Genomic DNA, 20843 nt, shown 5'->3' with positions numbered 1-20843 from the left:
ATAGAGGAATAAAGAGAATAAACAAAACGAGAAAAGCAACAAATGACATACAAGGGTATCCCTATAAGATTATCAGTTGATTTTTTTCAGCAAAAACTATGCAGGCCAGAAGGGAGTGTGTATTTAAAGTGATGAAAGGGGAAAACCTAGGACCAATAATATTCTACCCAGCAAGGCTCTTATTCAGATCTGACAGAGAGACCAAAAGCTTTATAGGTAAGCAAAGGCTAAGATAATTCAGTGCCACCAAACCGGTTTTACAACAAATACTAAAAGAACTTCTCTAGATGAGAAAGAAAAGGCCACAACTAGAAACAAGAAAATTACCAATGCAAAGCTCACTGATAAAGGCAAACACACAGTAAAGGTAGGAAATCATCTACACATAAACGTGAAGTCAAAACAGCAACTGTGAGAAGAGGAGAGTACAAATGCAGGATACTGGAAATGCATTTGAAATTGAGAGACTAGCACCTTAAAACAATCTTGTATATATCTCTATCTATCCATCTATATAGACTGATATGTAAAACCTCATATAAGCACAAACCAAAAATCTACAATAGATACACACACAGAAAAAAGCAATCCAAATACAACTCTAAAGAGAACAAAAGAGGAAGGGAAGAAAAAAGACCAACAAAAACAAACCCAAAACAATTAACAAAATGACAATAAGACCATACATATAGATAACTGGCCACCTGATGCAAAGAACTGACTCATTGGAAAAGACCCTGATAGTGGGAAAGATTGAAGGTGGGAGGAGAAGGAAACAACAGAGGATGAGCTGGTTGGATGGCATCACCGACTTGATGGACATGAGTTTGAGTAAGCTCTGGGAGTTGATGATGGACAAGGAGGCCTAGCATGCTGCAGTCCATGGTATCGCAAAGAGTTGGACATGACTGAGTGACTGAACTGAACTAATAGATAATTAGCTTAAATGTAAATGCATTAAATGCTCCAGCCATAAGACACAGAATGGTTGAATGGATTAAAAAAAAAGTGACATATACATTCTGTCTCCTTGAGACTCATTTCAGATACAAGAATACATACAGACTGTAAGGGAGGGTATGGAAAAAGGTATTTCATACAAATGGAAAGCAAAGGAAAGCTAGCGTAGCAGTACTTATGTAAGACAAAATAGACTGTAAAATAAAGACTGTTAAAAGAGACAAGGACACTACATAATGATCAAGGGATCAATCCAAGAAGATATAACAACTGTAAATATATATATATCCAGCATAGGAGCACCTCAATATATAAAGCAAATGCTTACAGCCATAAAAGGAGAAAAGGGAGTTGGATAAAAGTTCCACCTACACTGTTGGTGGAAATGTAAATTGGTACAGCCACTATGGAGTGTCCTCAAAAAACTAGAAATAGAACTACCAGATGATCCAGTAATCCCATTCCTGGGCATATATCAACCATCAGTTGAAAAGATACATGTACCCCTATGTTCACAGCAGCAATAGTCAAGACATGGAAAGTGAAAGTGAAAGTCAGTCAGTGTCCGACTCTTTGTGACCCCAGGGACTATACAGTCCGTGGAATTCTCCAGGCTAGGATACTGGAGTGGGTAGCCTTTCCCTTCTCCAGGGGATCTTCCCAACCCAGGAATCGAGCCCAGGTCTCCTGCATTGCGGGCAGCTTTTTTACCAACTGAGCCACAAGGGAAGCCCAAATAGCCCATCAACAGAGGAATGGATAAAGAAGATGTGGTATATATTCAATACTGCTCATCCATAAAAAAGAATGAAATAATGCCATTTGTAGCAACATGGATGGACCGAGAGACACAGAAAAACAAATATCATGATATCACTTATGTAATTAATCTTAAAAATGATACAAATGAACTTATCTAGGAAACAGCAGACTCAGGGACTTCAAAAACAAACTTATGGTTACCAAAAGGGAAAGGTGGGGGGAGGAATAAATTAGGAGTTTGGGATTAACATATGTACACCACTATATATAAAATAGATAATTAAGAAGACCAACTGTACAGCACAGGGAACTTCACTCAATATTCTGTAATAATCTATATGGGAGAAATAATCTGAAAAAGAATGGATATATGTATATGTATGATTTTGTAATAACCTAAAAGGAAAAAGAATCACTTTGCTGTACACCTGAGACTAAAACAACATTGTAAATCAATTATACTCCAATATAAAATAAAAATTAAATAAAATAAGAATATATTTAAGTAGTTAAACTCTGTGGCAGAATATTGTGTTTTTTTAGAGTCAGAAGGTATGTACAGGCAACCTACACACCCTGGACTATTAGCTGGAAAATAGGTCCTAATAACTCTATCTGGTAGAATACTTAGTAATAAATATATTACATCTGATTCCCTTATTGTAAAACACCTGACCAGCTCATGTGACCATGACTTCTCCTCCAGATATGCTGGTTTGTACTTCAGGGGTCCATTCTCTGACCTCAGTCTTAAGTGAGTTACTTAGGTCTTCTCAAGAGTGATTCCTTGGAAATGTTAACAGTTCCCTGTGCCCTAGGGTTAAGAGAAAAATAGCAGAGCTGGGTTTTCGCCCTCATTGTTTCCTAGATTTAGCTTTAAAAATGATTGTCACCCTGGAGAGAATATAATGTATAAGGGTCTTTTTAACAGAAATACTGGGGCAGTTTCAGTATGACAGATAATGTTTCAATATGGTGGCCCAGGGCAGGCTACCCCAAAATGTGCCACAATGGCATATTAAGTATTGTATATTAAAGTTGCTTAAGAAAGAGCCAATGCATGAGAGATGCTTTGACCCTTCTGTCTCTCTCCCTGAAAGCAGGAAATTAATGTCATGCGAAAGATGCACTTCCTGCCTCTGAAGGTAGAAGGACACTCTTATATCAGAGATTGGGAATTTAAAGCTAAAAAGCCTGTATAAACAAATTTTGTTACTTTTTAAATTTACTACCCCAAGCCAAAACTCTGTACAGATTCTTCACCTATTAAGTACCCAAAGCCTAAGTTTCTTTGTCTCATCAATTCCTCACAAATGTATTGCTTCTTTGTCTAAAAAGAATAAAAGCTACCTGTTTTGGTCACTTATTAGGTCCCATTTCCATGAGACCTCTGTGCACCCTGAATAAAAATTTTTCTTTTTCTCCTGTTAATCTGTCTTGTGTCCATTTTATTATTAGTCCAGCCACAAGAACTCAAGAGGGTAGAGGGAGAAATTTCTTCTACCCTGACAGCTGGTGAGCCAGGAGGAGCCTGGTTGGAAACCGCTTCCCGCCTTGAGGCTACTGCAGCTGAGAGATCCTGGGCCCTCTGATAAAGACCAGCAGAAGGTAAGATTTCTTACCACCTCAGCTTCCTGGATCTCTCCCTGCAAGGTCTGGTGGAAGGGGAAGTTGTCGAGAGTTCCTTATTTCCTCTCTAAATTTAGATTAGCAGGAGAAAATATTTGTCGAGTTAGCTCCTTGTATTTAGTAACTCTTGGAAATTCTTTCCTTCTCAGAGATGGTCACTGCTTTTTATCTCTTATCTGTTGTGTTGCTTGCCATAAGAAGGAAGAACCATAGTGCAGCATGCAGGCACAGGCCCTATAAGCCTGTTGTTTGAGCTGGCCTCACAGACTGGTGCGGAGAAGGCAATGGCAACTCACTCCATTACTCTTGCCTGGAAAACCCCATGGACGGAGGAGCCTGGTAGGCTGCAGTCCATGGGGTCGCTAAGAGTCGGGCACGACTGAGTGACTTCACTTTCACTTTTCACTTTCATGCATTGGAGAAGGAAATGGCAACCCACTCCAGTGTTCTTGCCTGGAGAATCCCAGGGACAGAGGAGCCTAGTGGGCTGCTGTCTTTGGGGTCGCACAGAGTCAGACACAACTGAAGTGACTTAGCAGCAGCAGCAGCAGAGAGTGGTGAGTTAGTGGTTCTCACCAGACCTGCATCTACTTAAACAGACCTTCCTGTGGGTCTTCCATATGAAACCAGATGAGATGTGTTCTTCCATCTTGTTTTATGTTCTGAGAGCTCTGCCATCTGAAAGGTGTATCTGGTGGCCGGTTGACTAGACTTAAATTCTGAGACACAAAGTCAGCACTCTCTGTCCAGCCATACCAGCTCTCAAGGGAGTTTGTCATGGGGTCCCTATCCATAATGGCTGTTGCTGTCTCAACTTTCATTGCCTTATTTTCTCAGACTAACAATGGGAGTGAACTTGCTAATCATGTGAGAGCTATATCCTTGGAAACACCTTTTTATCTTTTGTTAAGCCATAAAAAAGGCTTACTGGTTTGAGTCTGTATTTGAAATTAATATAAAATACTACTCATCAATGGACAAAGGATCCTTTTTTTGAAAAAATTATTTTTAATTGGAGGATAATTGCTTTACAGTATTGTGTTGGTCTTTGCCATACATCAACATTAATCAGCCATAGGTCAAAAGATCCTTTAAGTAGGTTGTATTTAAGAGGAAAAAAATTTGAAAGCTCTCATCATAAATAACTGTTACTTGGTACTTATGGGAGGAACAAATTGAAAGGAAAAATAAACTGTAATGGTGAGCCTTAGAGAGTCCCTTATTAAGATGAAAAAACAGATGTTAGACTTAAAAGTAAGATCGAACATAAATTCCCCTTTTAAAAAAATCGCCCACCTCCTCTACAATTCCTCAGGCCCTCCTAGGAATAACCAGGAAGTAGATTAGCTGGAAGCTTAATACAAACAATTATCAAGGACTAATAGAAACAATTTTTTTTTGTCTTGCAAAACTACAAGATTAGAAATGCAACTAGAAACAAATCAAGACCCACTTGTTTTTACCATTCACAAAAGCTTACCTGTTCCTCTTAAAATGCCTTCTAGATATTATAGATCACAATATTGGAGCAAAATTGTCCTGTACTTTAAACATTATTTTAAAATAATAATTACCCTAAAGCTTATAATAATAGATAAATATAATCCAAAACTCCTATGAGAAAACTGACCTTAAAAGGCTTTTCTTTGGCCTTAAAGGTTATAAGTATTGTCATATCTTTGAAATGTAAACACAGCCTGCCTTGCCTGAGACTAAGCCTCGATTGGCTGAATAGGTGGAACCTGAAACCAAAAAAGAAAAAGAAGGAAAGATGCCTTTTAAAACACAAACTGCTGAAAGGATCTCTTGCCCAAATTCAAGTAAATCACACCCCTCTACAACTGCTTGTCAAGGGCAAATACAGAGCTTAAGTCTTTCCCACATATAATAAAAGATGTTAGCCATCTCCATGAGTAAACTTAATTTTCTAAATTCTTCGGTAATTTAATTCACACCCTTAGAGTTTGGTATGTTAAATGATGGGAGGTTATCGGATATCTGTATCATTTCCAAAAAAGAAATGTTGGAGCGCATGGGATCTTTGTTGTACCATGCGATCTTTCGTTGCAGTGCACAAACTCTCTAGTTGCGGCACACAGCTCTCTAGTTGTGGTATTTGGACTCCAGAGCACGCAGGCTCAGTAGCTGTGGGCTTAGTTACTCTGTGGCCTGTGGGATTTTAGTTCCCCAACCAGGGGTTGAAACCATGTCCCCTGCATTGCAAGGAGGATTCTTAACCATGGACACCCAGGGAGGTCCCTTTTGTGCTTTATTGACAAATTGTGCTATGAAGTGGTGTTTAGTTCTAGAAATTATGAAATGTATTTATAAGTTTGCCAAGTAACAAAATATGGTTCACAGTTGTTTACTTCTTTATTCCCCCAAAAAATTTAGATTTCAAAGGATTAATAATTCTAATTAATATATGCAGTTAAAGTTTCCAGAAATGAAAAAAAAGTATTAAGTGTTTTGGGCTAAGAAAAGGTTAAGAGGTGCCTTTGTTAAGGAAAAGGAAAGAGATTTTGTCCTAAAGCTGGCTATTTCTAAACGGGAAAACAAGGGACAAATAAAATGAACATAGAAAATTGCAAAAGGTTTATGAAAAAATAATCTTAAGGAATTTTATGTGTGATCAGTACTAAGACTGGAATGAGTTTAATTAAGTAAAGGAATATCAAAAGTAAACTAGTACAAAATTAAAATTTGGTGTTTATCGCTGTTAAAAAGTTTTCTTGTTCAAAAAGTACAAAGTTCTCTTAGATTGTTGGTCTACTCTTAATAAGAAGTTGTAAAAGAAAAAAAGTTTTCTTTACCTTTAATATATCTATCTAGAGAACCAGATTCTATATTTTGTCTTTATCAAGTTTTTGATCACTTAGAAGACACCCACAAAGCTCCTAAGTCTTTTCAATATTAAAAGAACTAAAGCTTTTTACAACTATTTAGCTTTCTATATTTGCCAGGGACATGTTTGTCACTGATTATATGGATAGCTTAATATTGTTTCACAGTGACCAATGATCCTATTTGACCAAGTGTTTCAAAAATGTTTGATATTTTTGACAAACTCTGCAAAATTCCAAATGAACTCTTATTGAACTGGAAATGACTTTGGGGTTTTCCACAGGGCCCCTAGATACCTCAAAATTTTATTTTCTGTACTTATAAAAGAGCTATTAAACTAATTAGGCTTCTTTTTTATGTTAAATTACATAGGAAGCATTTATCAAGTAAATGATAAACCTTCTTAGGTTGTATTGTATGGATAAATATTATTAACCTAAATGTTCTAGAAAATAAATGAAATCCCTAAACTTTGGATATGTCATTATATGTTAGCCATAATTCTAGTTATTATCTTAAAACGATGTCTTAGAGATAACCGAATTTTCTTATCAATTCTATTATAATGAATCAGATCTTCAATAGTGGACATTTTAAAGTCATTTATCATTTACACACAGTTACTCTTTTACGCAGATGCTCTACCAAGGCTTTCTGCAAATGTGTTTTATTTTCAGGGAAATTCATGTTAGAAAGAAATCTAACAAATATTCTAGAATATAGGTGTCTGATGACTTTCAAATCATACCTGGATAAGAATTTACAGAACCCTAATGGAGAAATTGATGGCTTCAAAAAAATTTTAACAGAAGATCAAGTGGAATAAGATTTCACTATGAGTCTAAATAAACTGAGGAAGATAATTGTAATTTTTTATTATTTATTAAAATCTGAAACATTGTTGAGTTTTAAAAATGTTTTCCCCAGATTTAAGGAAAACTTTTTGTCTTTTCTCTTAAACTAACTATGACTTAGAGCAATTTGGTCCACTATACATTTGTAAGCAGCACTGAAACATTTCTTTTTCTCTTTACTGGATCCCTTCAGAAGTCAGAAACTCTCAGTGAGTATTCTTATTTTCTTGGCAATATAGTTATTTGCATAAGTTCAGAAAGAATCTGCTTTTCTTAGAACACAATTGGAAACATTGATTATAGTATCAGAGCTTTGACTGGAATGTCATATTGGTGAGAGACATGCATAAACTCAGAAATGACCATATAGCTTTGAGGAACTAAGGTTGACTTTATGGAGCCAATAAAGCCCTTTGGAAAAACAGCCTAGACTCTTACTTTCAGGTTTCCCAGCAGCCTTACCAGATAAGTAAGGAAGGTCATTTCCTGGGACCTTTAGGAAACAAGTGTACTTTGGAATCTTGTGTGAAGAGAGGAATTCACCCAAATCTATATCTATTGCAGACAAAGTCTGTTGGTGAATGCTTGGCTTGGCTTCTTAACATTGAGAGGCTATTAAAAATTCAATCTGAAGTTTCTCATAAAAAGTTCCAGCAAAGCAGATTTAAGAGAGTCTATGTGGTCAATCACTATTCTTGCTGTACTTATGTAAACAACCAGGCCAAGTTTGTTGAATCTAGACTTATTTTATGAAAAAATTAGTCTGATTTGGCCATCTTTGGTAATAATTGTAGAAAGAAAATTATCTTTCAGCAGAAACTATAATACACACGAGAAAACAGATTTTAGTTCTGTTCATGGTCTTTGAGCTTTTTGTTATTTACTACCATAAGCAGAAACTATTATAGATTCTTTACTAGTTTTAAGCAGCCAAGGCCTCTTTGTCCTCTTTAATTCTTCACAAATGTATTGTTTGTCTGCTTTGGTCACTTATCAAATCTCATTTCTATGAGACCTCCATGCATAAAAATTAAAATTGCTTTTCTTCCTGGGAATCTGTCTTGGGTTCATTTTATTTTTAGTCCAGCCACAAGAACTCAGGACAGTTGCGGGGAGGGATTTAATAGTAAGTGTGTTTTTATGGTTGTTCAATTTGCAGGGATGATGGTCATGATATTAAAATAATCCGAAGTGGACCATGCTGACGGAGCAGTTCACCGAAGAGGAACTGGAGAAACCACCTTCCACTGCACACTAAATGAACTTCATTTCCCGCTTTTCTCTTTTCCTGTATTTCTTTGCATGAGATTTTCTGAGATGAGTTGTGTAAGAGGGCAGTGACTGATAAAACAACTACAAAATCCTCGTTTTTGGCTTTTGTCCTTTTAGTTAAGCTTATTGCCCAGATGACTTATGCATTGCTTTATTTAGTTGGAATAAAATCAGCACTGTATTTAATCACCACTGTTTGCTATCAACTATCCATTCTCAGCAGCCTCACGTAGATCTTTTCCTCTCAAGCAAGGGTGAATTTCACTAAGGGAGAAGTGGAGTCATTTTCGAGAGGGTAAGGTTTATTCTACCTCATTCTTTTAAATCTTGAAAGTACAGTGTATGTGTAGCTGGTACAGCATTCTGCACAGAGCAAATGATATACTGGAGCTGACTTTAGCCAGAGTTGGTAAAGTCAAAGAATCATAAAGGTAAAAATACAAAATACAAAAAGATAATCTCCTTTCAGTACAATTTTCCTTCAGGGTTAATGCAGGAAATTGCTTTTTCCCTTCTTTGAGAGCAGTGATTCTCAACCCTGGATGAATTTTCCCCAGAGGACCTTTGTAACTATACAGGCATTTTGGGTGTCACAACTTGAATGGTAGATGATCCTGACATCTAGTGGGCAGAAGCCAGGGATGCTGCCAAACACATCCAGCTCCCACAACAAAGAAATTTTCAGTCCAAAATGTCAGTTGTTCAGTCACTAACTTATGGCTGACTCTTTGCAACCCCATGGACTGCAGCACACCAGGCTTCCCTGTCCTTATCTCCCAGAGTTTGCTCAAACTCATGCCCATTGAGTCAGTGATGCCATCCAACCATCTCATCCTTTGTCATCCCCTTCTCTGGCCTTCAATCTTTCCCAGCATCAGAGCCTTTCTAATGATTTGGCTCTTTGTGTCAGGTGACCAAAGTATTGGAATTTCAGCTTTAGCATTAGTCCTTCCAGTGAGTATTCACAGTTGACTTCCTTTAGGATTGACTGGTTTGAACTCCTTGTTGTCCAAGGGACTCTCAAGAGTCTTCTCCAGTACCACAGTTCGAAAGCATCAATTCTTTGGCACTAAGCTTTCTTTATGGTCCAATTCTCACATCCATACATGACTACTGGGAAAACCATAGCTCTGGTTAGAGGGATCTTTGTTGGTAAAATAATATCTCTGCTTTTCAATATGTTGTCTAGGTTTGTCATAGCTTTTCTTCCAAGGAGCAAGTGTCATTTAATTTCATGGCTGCAGTCACTATCTGAAGTGATTTTGGAGCCCAAGAAGATAAAGTCTGTCTGTTTCCATTGTTTCCCCATCTATTTGCCATGAAGTAGAAACAGTGTCAGACTTTATTTTTTTGGGCTCCAAAATTACTGCAGATGCTGACTGCAGTCATGAAATTAAAAGATGCTTACTCATTGGAAGGAAAGTTATGACCAACCTAGATAGCATATTAAAAAGCAGAGACATTACTTTGGCAACCAAGGTCCATCTAGTCAAGACTGTGGTTTTTCCAGTAGTCATGTATGGATGTGACAGTTGGACTGTGAAGAAAGCTGATCGCCGAAGAATTGATGCTTTTGAACTGTGGTGTTGGAGAAGACTCCTGAGAGTACCTTGGACTGCAAGGAGATCCAACCAGTCCATTCTAAAGGAGATCAATCCTGGGTGTTCATTGGAAGGACTGATGCTAAAGCTGAAGCTCCAATACTTTGGCCACTTCATGCAAAGAGTTGACTCACTGGAAAAGACTGATGCTGGGAGGGATTGTGAGCAGGAGGAGAAGGGGACGACAGAGAATGAGATGGCTGGATGGCATCACCGACTCTGTGGACATGAGTCTGAGTGAACTCCGGGTTTTGGTGATGGACAGGGAGGCCTGGCGTGCTGTGATTCATGGGGTTGCAAAGAGTCGGACACGACTGAGTGACTGAACTGAACTGAACTGAACTGATGGGACCAGATGCCATCATCTTAGTTTTTTTGATGCTGAGATTTAAGCCAGCTTTTTCGCTCTCTTTCACCTTTATTAAGAGGCTCTTTAGTTCCTCTTCACTTTCTGCCATAAGGGTGGTGTCATCTGCATATCTGAGGTTATTGGTATTTCTCCCTGCAGTATTGATTCCAGCTTGTGCTTCATCAAGTCCAGTATTTTGCATGATGTACTTTGCATATAAGTTAAATAAGCAGGGTGACGGTATACAGCCTTGTCATACTCCTTTCCCAATTTGGAATCACTCAGTTGTTCCATATCCAGTTCTACCTGTTGCATCTTGACCTGCATACAGATTTCTCAGGAGGCAGGTAAGGTGGTCCAGTATTCCATCTCTTGAATTTTCGACAGTTTGTCGTGATCCACACAGTCAAAGACTTTAGTGTAGTCAATGAGCAGAAGTAGATGTTTTTCTGAAATTCTCTTGCTTTTTCCATGATCCAGCGGGTGTTGGTGATTTGATCTCTGGTTCCTCTGCCTTTTCTAAATATAGCTTGAATATCTGAAGTTCTTGGCTAACATACTGTTGAAGCCTAGCTTGAAGGATTTTGAGAATGATCTTACTAGCATGTGAAATGAGTGCAATTGTGTGGTAATTTGAACATTCTTTGGCATTGCCCTTTTTTGGGGTTGACCTTTCCCAGTCCTGTGGTGACTGCTGAATTTTCCAAATTTGCTGGCATATTGAGTGTAGCAATTTTACAGCATCATCTTTTAGGATTTGAAATAGCTCAACTGGGATTCTATCACCTCCACTAGCTTTGTTCGTATTGATGCTTCCTAAGGCCCACTTGATTTCGACACTCCAGGATGTCTGGCTGTAGGTGAGTGATCACACTATCGTGGTTATCCACGTCATTAAGACCTTTTTTTGTACAGGTCTTCTGTATATTCTTGCCACCTCTTCTTAATCTCTTCTGCTTCTGTTAGGTCCTTGCCATTTCTGTCCTTTATTGTGCCCATCTTTGCATAACATGTTCCCTTGGTAGCTCCAATTTTCTTGAAGAAATCTCTAGTCTTTCCCATTCTATTGTTTTCCTCTATTTCTTTGCATTTTTCACATAAGGAGGCTTTCTTATCTCTCTTGCTGTTCTCTGGAACTCTGCATTGAGTTGGGTATATCTTTCCCTTTCTTCTTTGTCTTTCACTCCTCTTCTTTTCTCAACTATTTGTAAGGTCTCCTCAGACAACCACTTTGCCCTCTTGCATTTTTGTTTGGGATGGTTCTGGTCACTGGCTCCTGTACAATAGTGCTGAGGTAGAGACATCCTGTCTTCAAGTATGATGCAACATATATACAGATGTAGCAACAATAAAAGTGACCAAAAGTTAATTTAGAAAGATAGTGTTGTCCAGGTAGAGGATTTTGAGTCGAGTCTTGGGTTTAACTGAATTCTTGGGCCAGGAAATTGAGACGTGAGGCAGGAGGTGGCTGGGAGAGTATGTAGTAAAAAGAACATTGCTTTGGGGAGTGGACTTAACATGAATTTGAATTCTGATTCCAATACTTACTTGGGCTTCTGGTTTCTTATCTGGAAAAGAGGGATCATGCTCAACTCATGGAGTTGCTGTGAGGAAACTGCTTAGCACAGCACTTGGTCCATGGAAACTACTGAAATAGTAGCTACTGTTACTTCAAGTACCTCTCTTAGGAAGTAAAAAACTGAGGCCCGCAGAGGCAAGCCAACTACAGCCAAAGGTTATAGAATACATGCAAAACAGTGTGGCCTAGAAGCCTGGTCTCCAAATACCCAGACCTCTGTTCTAAATGAAATAGAGGCAATAAAGCAGGAAGTTGTATAACATAAATGTTCCACAACTACATTATGCCTGTAGTTATTTTTGGCTTAAAAGTTTTATAAAAGTATAATAGAAAAAAAAGTATGAAATTTTAGGAAAGCTAAAAATACACAGAAGTATATTAAAGATGAAAGTCTTGCTCAGATCCTGACGGTGCAGCAGCCCGCAGCCTCAGCCAGAGAGTCCCAGCCGCTTTCAATGGAGGAGAAGCCCGGCCAGCCACAGTCTCAGCACCATCACAGCCACCACCATCCGCACCATCACCCCCAGCAGCAGCAGCCGCAGCAGCCGCACCACCATCACCATTAGTATTTCTACAACCACAGCCACAACCACCATCACCACCACCATCACCAGCAGCCTCACCAATACCTGCAGCATGGAGCCAAGGGCAGCCCCAAGGCCCAGCCAAAGCCATTGAAACATGAGCAGAAACACGCCCTCCAGCAGCACCAGGAAACACCAAAGAAGAAAACAGGCTACGGTGAACTAAACGGTAATGCTGGAGAAAGAGAAATATCTTTAAAGAACCTGAGTTCTGAGGAAGCTACCAACCCTATTTCCAGGGTCCTCAATGGCAACCAACAAGTTATAGACACTAATCTGAAGCAGACTGTAAAGTCCAGCACCTTTGGGAAATCAGGAATTAAAACCAGGAATTTTATTCAGAAAAACAGTATGGACAAAAAGAATGGGAAGTCTTACGAAAATAAATCTGGAGAAAACTAATCTATAGACAAGACTGATACTGTAGCAATTCCAAATGGTGTTGTAACAAATAATTCTGGCTATATTACTAATGGTTATATGGGCAAAGGAGCAGATAATGATGGTAGTGGATCTGAGAGCGGATATACCACTCCTAAAAAAAGGAAAGCTAGGCGCAATAGCGCCAAGAGTTGTGAAAACCTTAATTTAGTGCAGGACAAAGTAATGCAACAAGAGACCAATGTCCCAACCTTAAAACAGGGACTTGAAACTTTCAAGCCTGACTACAGTGAACAAAAGGGAAATCAAGTGGATGGTTCAAAGCCTATTTGGAAGTATGAAACTGGGCCTGGAGGAACAAGTCGAGGAAAACCTGCTGTGGGTGATATGCTGTGGAAAAGCTCTGATATTAAGCCTGGTGTGAGCAGCAAAAAGTTTGATGATCGGCCCAAAGGAAAGCATACTTCTGCTGCTGCTTCCAAAGAGAACTCGTGGACCCTGTTTAAACCACCCCCAGGTTTTCCAGTGGACAATAGCAGTGCTAAAATCATTCCTAAAATAAGTTATGCAAGCAAAGTTAAGGAAAACCTCAACAAAACTGTACAGAACTCTTCTGTGTCACCATCTTCATCTTCATCCTCCTCATCATCTACTGGGGGAAACTCAGACCCAATCTTCAAGTCGATTATCCCAGGTCCCTATGTCAACGCTGAAATCTGTTACTTCAGCCAGCTTTTCTAATGGGCCAGTTTTAGCAGGGACTGATGCAAGTGTATATTCTCCAGGGGGTCAGCCACTGCTAACTACTGCCGCCAATACTCTAACACCCATCTCTTCTGGGACTGATTCAGTTGTCCAAGACATGAGTCTGACTTCAGCAGCTGTTGAACAAATTAAGTCCAGCCTTTTTATCTACCCTTCAAATATGCAAACTGTGCTGTTGAGCACAGCACAAGTGGATCTACCATCTCAGACAGATCAGCCAAACCTGGGGGATATCTTCCAGAATCAGTGGGGTTTATAATTTTTCAATGAACCCAGTACTGGCCCTGAAACTGTTACTGGGAAGTCATCAGATCATAAAGTGATAGAGGTGACATTTCAAGGGGAATATCCTGCCACTTTGGTTTCACAGGGTGCTGAAATAATCCCCTCAGGAACTGAGCATCCTGTGTTTCCCAAGCCATATGAGCTGGAAAAACGGACTAGTCCTCAAGTTCTGGGTAGCATTCCAAAATCTGGAACTACTAGTGAGAGTGGAGCCTTATCCTTGGAACCCAGTCATATAGGTGACCTGCAAAAAGCAGGCACCAGTAGTCAAGGTGCTTTAGTGTTTCTCTCAAGGGACTATGAGATAGAAAATAAAAATCCTCTGGCGTCTCCTACGAACACTTTGTTAGGCTCCGCCAAAGAACAGAGATACCAGAGAGGCCTAGAAAGGAATGATAGCTGGGGTTCTTTTGACCTGAGGGCTGCTATTGTATATCACACTAAAGAAATGGAATCTGTTTGGAATTTGCAGAAGCAAGATCCCAAAAGGATAATCACTTACAATGAAGCCATGGATAGTCCAGATCAATGAAGGACCAGACTGCCGATTTGTAACCTTTCTGCATCATTAGAGCCACCGTTCATAGGGGACACAAAGCTTTTATGCTCCTAGATCTTCAACGCAGCAGAGGAACCATAAGTAGAATCACAGGATAATATATACAAATATATATATACATTATATATATATAGTTATTTTAAAAAAGGCAACTGAAAGTAATTAGACTTCTTAAGGAAACAAATTTATTTCAAGAGACTACACATGGTTATTTAATCTCCGGTACTGAATAGTTTTGTTTTGTTTTTTTTTTAGTTTTTGTTTTTAAGTGTGAATGCAAATGATTAATGAATATGGACTTAATAACAAGCGTGGTTCTAAAGTTCCTGCTGTCACCAACTTGGGCAACAAATGACCCACTGGAAAGGCAAATCCACTTTAAAAGATCTCTGTATCTTGTTCTGTGACTAAAGTGATACACTAATCACGGGGAACCCAGAATGATTCAACATTTTCCCCAACTCCTCCCTTGATCTTTTGGTTATACTTTGAACCCTGCGAGAATGCTGGATAAAATGCCTTGAAGTTTGCAGGGGTCTATTTTTTTTCTTTTTTTTTTTAGCGAATATGATTTGCATGTCTTGCCAGGAGTAAGCAGCCTCTGTGGGGTGTTGGGAAATATTTTCTTTGTTTCCTTTTATTTTTTTGTGGGGTGGGGGGATAAGGGAGGGCATTGAAGTTCTACAGTTCTGAAATAGTTGGTGGTACATAGTTTCACTTGGCTTTGGTTACATATTGGACTTTAATAAGTAAAAATGTCATGAGTGTCATTTAAACAAAAGTTACACAACAAACAATTGGCTTTAGATATTTAATGTGGAAAAATCCTCCTGTGCCCATGTTTTAATGTAACTGTGTAAGTGGGAGCAAAAATGCATTCTGCTTTTCAACAGTAGATGCTCCAGACGTGCTTTCTGTCACTAACACTAAATGTGCTCTTTTTCTTGTTTTTCATCAAACATCTGAAGAGAAACTTCTGTACCTTTCGGTAAATTCTCTTTAATTTCTCAGAAATCTAAAAGGGGAAGAAAAAAGTCCATGAAAACTAAAACTTCATGTTTTTAGCCAGTGAGGAGGTAATAAACCTTGCCTATAGAAGGTGTGTTTTCATGCAAACTATACTTCTGAGCTTATTAGTTTCTAATTATATCTTAATAAATATATTTTATTACTAGAGCAAATGGGTTTTTTTTTTAAGGAAAATAATGTGAAATTCTGGAAATTTTCTTTTGGGCAGAAAAGAGCATCAGCCCTGTCCTATCACATTACCATCCTGTTGCACTGCAGCTTGTATATAGCATGCTAAAATAAAATTTTTTGTGTGTGCAGAAACTAAGGGTCCAGTTTAAGGTTGGGTGATGTTAGTGGCATAAAAACAAGTTCTCTGGTCAGACATAGCATCGTGTCTCACACACACACACAAACACAGAAATTAGTATATCCATGTATGTCAAATACAGGTTAAAATAGCAGGGTATTTACACAGAGAGATGTAGTCTTCTAATAAAAGTAGACTGGATCCCCAGGGTTATTTGGGGAGGAAGTAGCTACTTTTGCTCAGCCCTTTTGCTTAAGAAATGTCCAGTTTTGAGCGACTGTAGTATGGATGAGTTTTCTTGTTTTGTTTGTTTATTTGAGGCTTTTAACAAGTAGTTTGTGAAAGAAGCTGTTGGACTCAGCATAGAGTAGAGAAAATATCTTTATAGTCTGGATTTCTGCCCTGCTTAGATTTTAAAAGTATAAGCATGGATTGCCAATTCCACTTGATGTAAACAAAACTTTTATACATAACATATATATATATATATAAGATAACTTATTGTATCAGTCCAGGTTCAGAAACTTGTGGTAGGCCAGTTCCAGATAGTTTCATTTCACCTGTAAACTGTATCACTTTTACGGATATTGTAATTTTCAAATGTATAATATATTTACAGATGTGCCCTGCATTTAGTCTGCCTTGTTCTATTTTGATTTTTGTTGAGTCTCCTGCCTGCTTGCCAAAAGCTAGGATGCGTAAGGTCCATGTACAATTGAAAGCAGAGTCATCCTTGAGCTTTAAAGCATTGAGCAAACTGGAAAATGCATCATACCACATACTGAAGTGAAGGAAGTCTGTGTTTTGTGTTTTTTTTTTAAATAAAAATTTTCAAAAGGTTATTAAAAAAAAAAGATGAAAGTCTTGCCCATACCAGCCTCCAGAGGTGACCAATAACCTTTCGGAACACAGTCTCCCTACATATGTGGGTATATAGAAAATCACACACATACAGAAATACACCCTGTCTGTTAACTTACTTTTCTCCTTATATTTGGGTTTTTAACATCAATATATGTAGTTTGTTCTTTTAAAAGCTACTTAGAATTTTATTATTGTACCATAAATTACCCAGCTCTATTGATCTGTACGTAAATTATTAGGAGTCTTGTGGCTGAAATTGGAGGAATCCCAATTCAAGCTAGCCTTAGATAAAGAGGAAATTGTCCCGTTTAGCCATATTTGCAGAAGAAATGGAGGGTAGGGGTGGCATTAACCTCAGAGGGTGCCTAGGACCAGGGACTCTAATGCATTCAGACTCCTTGTCTCTTCATGTTCATCTTTTATTATTTCAGCATAAACAACTTCATTCATAGACTAGCTTTACCCCCAAGTTGGAGGCAAAATTGGCAGCTCTAGATCCTATCCTAGCAACTTCCTAACCTGACAGGAAATGAGTCTTTTGTAATAACTCCAGGTGAAAAAGGCTGCTGGAGTCACAGCCCCACAGCCTTATTACTCAAAGAAAAAAAAAAAGCCTTTTCTGGGCCAAGACCCTGATTGGTTCATGTTGATCACACACCCACCATTTAGGCCCAATTGTGGGCACAGGAAATAAGCTGATATATGATTGGTTCAGCTGAGATAAGAGACTGGGTGCAACGTTCCCAGAGGAAAAACAGGGGAAAATTCAAGAAGAAAAAAAATCAGTAGATGTTAACTATAATTGCTTACCTGTACTATTACAATTTTTAATGATAATAAAACTGGTTCAGAAAATATCCTTCTTAACACATTCTTGGCACATGAATACACATACACACGATGAAAATAGCTTTAAAAAATGTTTAGTGGACATTTGTGCTCATGTAGCATACAGTAACGGAGAAGGCAATGGCAAGCCACTCCAGTCCTCTTGCCTAGAAAATCCCATGGACGGAGGATCCTGGTAGGCTGCAGTCCATGGGGTCGCTACGAGTCAGACATGACTGAGCGACTTCACTTTCACTTTTCACTTTCACACATTGGAGAAGGAAATGACAACCCACTCCAGGGTTCTTGCCTGGAGAATCCCAGGGACAGGGGAGCCTGGTGGGCTGCCGTCTATGGGGTCACACAGAGTCGGACACGACTGAAGTGACTTAGCAGCAGCAGCAGCAGCATACAGTAATCATTTGGTTTGCCCAGCAATTCTCCCTTCTGCTCCAAAAAAGCATTTTTTCCGAGCTTCAACTGTCCTTCTCCAGTCCACTCCCGACTTCTGGTTGAATGGAACCACTGCCTTCTTCAGTTCAGTTCAGTTCAGTTCAGTTCAGTCGCTCAGTCGTGTCCGACTCTCCGCGACCCCATGAATCACAGCACGCCAGGCCTCCCTGTCCATCACCAACTCCCGGAGTTCACTCAAACTCAGGTCCACAGAGTCGGTGATGCCATCCAGCCATCTCATTCTCGGTTGTCCCCTTCTCCTCCCGCCCCCAACCTTTCCCAGCATCAGAGTCTTTTCCAGTGAGTCAACTCGTCGCATGAGGTGGCCAAAGTATTGGAGTTTCTTAGTCAATCCCATATCCTGTCCCTGGTGATAGGTTGAAGGGTGAGCAACTAGTTCAAATCAAACCAATCATAACCAGTAGTAATTCCCACTACCCTGGGCACAGAGGTTGGTCTGCAGTATGTTTTTGACCTTTTAGAGTCCTTTCTCAGAGAACAGCCTTTTCCTTTTTTGGTGGGATTGACAGTCTGTGTCACTGGAAGCTGCTGGAAGCCGTGATCCCTCAGTACAAAGACAGACTGTGGTAGGAGAGCACAAGGCCAACATGCCATGGGGAACAGAGACCAAAGGCTCACAGAGTCTTAGTGGAGCTCAGCATTCTGGTTTGGGTCTTAGGGTCCCTGGGGCACCTCGGTTGTCTACTTTGCCATGGCTTATACTTAGTTGGTCAGCTTTTCCTTTGATTCTGTGAGCTGGCCTGCTGTCCATTCAATACTACCTCCAACACTTTTTTTTTCTTTTTGCTTATAGCAGTTTGAGTTGGGTTGTCATCATATAATCTCAGCTAATAAATTAAAACAATTCAGAAGTGTGTGAAGCGAAAGAGTTTCCATGTTTAAGTCCCATTCTCCTCTCCTGAGTAAACTAAACAATTATTTCCCACAATGACCATGGAAGACTTTTATATTCAGGAAAAAAACTGATAATAATGGTATTTCAAAAAGAAACTCAAATGTGTAAATATGTGTTATAAGGGTTTTGTCAAAGTATTGTTTTTATGACACTGAACTATCACTACTTCTGTGCTTTTCTGTACAAACTTCCATTGTTGTAAAACACACGTATTCTATAAAGTTACTTTTCTCCTGTTTGTTTTCATGTCAATATATGTAGTTCCTTCTTTTTAAGAGCTGCATAGTATTCCATTATATTGTTGTCTCATAATTTATCCAGTCTATGTTGATCTCTATTTGGATTGTTTCTGAGAATTCTCTTGATTGAAAGTTGAAAATTCCAACTGAAACTAGTCTAGCTAGATAGAATTATGTAATTGTTTCCTGGATATAGCAGAGGGACTTAGCACATTAGTGCAAAGTCAGGTATCTGTGTTCATTAAGCAAGTTACAAATTTAAGTCACTTTCCTCATCTGTAAAGTGAGAATAGTAACAGTACTTACTTCACAGGGCTGCTGTGAAGAGTAAATAAGATCAAACACATAAGGAGCTCAGAACACTTGAAAATGTTGGCCATTATACAAAACTATACCTTTAAGTTGAGCTATTTCAAATCTTGAAAGATGATGCTGTGAAAGTGTTGCACTCAATATGCCAGCAAATTTGGAATACTCAGCAGTGGCCACTGGACTGGAAAAGGTCAGTCTTCATTCCAATCCCAAAGAGAGGCAATGCCAAAGAATGCTCAAACTACCACACAATTGCACTCATCTCACACGCTAGTAAAGTCATGCTCCAAATTCTCCAAGCCAGGCTTCAGCAATATGTGAACCGTGAACTCCCAGATGTTCAAGCAGGTTTTAGAAAAGGCAGAGGCACCAGAGATCAAATTGCCAACATCCGCTGGATCATGGAGAAAGCAAGAGAGTTCCAGAAAGACATCTATTTCTGCTTCATTGACTATGCCAAAGCCTTTGACTGTGTGGATCACAATAAACTGTGGAAAATTCTGAAAGAGATGGGAATACCAGACCACCTGACCTGCTTCTTGAGAAACCTATATGCAGGTCAGGAAGTGACAGTCAGAACTGTACATGGAACAACAGACTGGTTCCAAATAGGAAAAGGAGTACATCAAGGCTGTATATTGTCACCTTGTTTATTTAACTTATATGCAGAGTACATCATGAGGAATGCTGGGCTGGAAGAAGCACAAGCTGGAATCAAGATTGCTGGGAGAAATATCAATAACCTCAGATATGCAGATGACACCACCCTTATAGCAGAAAGTGAAGAGGAACTCAAAAGCCTCTTGATGAAAGTGAAAGAGGAGAGTGAAAAGGTTGGCTTGAAACTCAACATTCAGAAAACAAAGATCATGGCATCTGGTCCCATCACTTCATGGGAAATAGATGGAAAAACAGTGGAAACAGTGTCAGACTTTATTTTTTTGGGCTCCAAAATCACTGCAGATGCTGAATGCAGCCATGAAATTTAAAGACACTTACTCCTTGGAAGGAAAGTTATGACCAACCTTGATAGTATATTAAAAAGCAGAGACATTACTTTGCCAACAAAGGTCCGTCTAGTCAAGGCTATGGTTTTTCCCATGGTCATGTATGGATGTGAGAGTTGGACTGTGAAAAAAGCTGATTGCCGAAGAATTGATGCTTTTGAACTGTGATGCTGGAGAAGACTCTTGAGACTCCCTTGGACTGCAAGGAGATCCAACCAGTCCATTCTAAAGGAGATCAATCCTGAGTGTTCATTGGAAGGACTGATGCTGAAGCTGAAACTGCAATACTTTGGCCACCTCATGCAACGAGTTGACTCACTGGAAAAGAGTCTGATGCTGGGAAGGATTGGGGGCGGGAAGAGAAGGGGACGACAGAGAATGAGATGGCTGGATGGCATCACCGACTCTGTGGACATGAGTTTGAGTGAACTCCAGGAGTTGGTGATGGACAGGGAGGCCTGGCGTGCTGTGATTCTTGGGGT

At 39.3% G+C, this 20843-nt stretch overlaps 1 pseudogene; it reads left to right on the top strand.

The window, feature by feature from the left end:
* The first annotated feature begins 12252 nt into the window (after positions 1-12252).
* LOC129561839 (FMR1-interacting protein NUFIP2 pseudogene) lies at positions 12253-15009 on the top strand (annotated as a pseudogene).
* Positions 15010-20843: the final 5834 nt, after the last annotated feature.

This window comes from Moschus berezovskii, chromosome 5 (genome assembly GCF_049115385.1).
Source record: "Moschus berezovskii isolate FMDL1 chromosome 5, NW_MosBer_1.0, whole genome shotgun sequence".
Lineage (NCBI taxonomy): Eukaryota > Metazoa > Chordata > Mammalia > Artiodactyla > Moschidae > Moschus > Moschus berezovskii.
The sequence above is the reverse complement of the archived record's forward strand: the minus strand, read 5'-3'. Positions and strand labels throughout refer to the sequence as shown.